Raw genomic sequence first — 1240 nt, 5'->3', positions numbered from 1 at the left:
GATGAAATATTTTAATATCATACAGTTAAACGCTAACCGTTTTTTAAGCTCCATTCCAGCAAATGCTGAAGTAGTTGGCAAAATTCAGCCACAGAAGTGATCATGAGAGTTTCTGCCTGTATGAAAATCAGGACATAAATACATTACCAAGATGCTGAGAAGAGTGGAGATCAGACTGCAAGGTGTAGGTGTGACAGGGTTTATTAAAATGTTGAGATGGTCACTGTTGTTACTTGTTTATGTGCTGCTTCAAATATACAGAATGGTCCCCATAGTGAGATTGCTGTCTGTGACATCTGTTGTCTATGGTCTCAAAGGACTGTGTTCCCATTAAAAAATGGGACTTGCACCTCTGCCTCCCATCAGAAAAACCGTATCGGTCACTCCAGGTATGACTTCCCAGGGCCTGGCACCTTGCTTTTAGTTACATCTCCACAGGTGACATGTGGAAAGCTCCCACCCTGTGGCTGCAGCTTTTTCTTTTGTAGCCTTTCTTTGCTTTATTCTTGCCCCGGTCCTGGCACTTCTACCTGCGGAAAGCCCTGGTGTTTGCAAGGAGAGGGATGAAGCGGCTGCGGGTCCCTCCTGCCTCCCAGGCGATGTCCGTCTCGCCCCCAGGGTGCTGGTGGGGCGTGGAGCTCTGGCCTGCAGGCGGCTGTGGTGTGGCAGCACCTGTGGCCCACGGGTGTCTGCCCCAGCCGGCGGTGGTGCGGTGGAGGGAAGCCATGCCCGCTCGCCGCCCCACCGTTTACAGCCGGGCCTACGGACTGGGGGGGTTTGCGCCGCTGATGCACCAGGGGCTGCGAGCTGGCAGCGAGGACAGGACGGGGCAGACCACCCTCGCCTCAGGGCCTGGGTTGGCGCACGGCCATCTCCTCAAGGGCCTGGCCACCCTCACCTGGCAGCCTGGCTGGGCACGGAGCCGTCGCCTCAGGCGCGAGGGCGCACGGGCCGTTGCCCCGGGGAGGGGGTTTGGGCCCGGAGGGCGCTCCCAGCCCCGGCCGGGGAAGGAAGGAAGGAAGGAAGTAGGAAGGAAGGAAGGAGCGAGCGGGGTCTGTGTGGGGCCCGGTGACGACCCCGGACAGCCACCGTCCCACAGTGCTCAGCGGCAGCTGGGGAACTACACTTCCCAGGCGGCCCCGCGGCGGCGGGCGGCGCCCCTCCCCCTCCCGTGAGCCCTGGGCAGAGGTAAACAAAGTGGTGCGAGGCGGCGGGGGCGGCGGGCGCGCGCGGCGGGGCG

The sequence above is a fragment of the Haliaeetus leucocephalus genome, unplaced genomic scaffold (assembly GCF_000737465.1).
Source record: "Haliaeetus leucocephalus isolate CR32 unplaced genomic scaffold, Haliaeetus_leucocephalus-4.0 Scaffold184, whole genome shotgun sequence".
Taxonomy (NCBI): Eukaryota; Metazoa; Chordata; class Aves; order Accipitriformes; family Accipitridae; genus Haliaeetus; species Haliaeetus leucocephalus.
Note: the sequence above shows the minus strand (reverse complement) of the source record.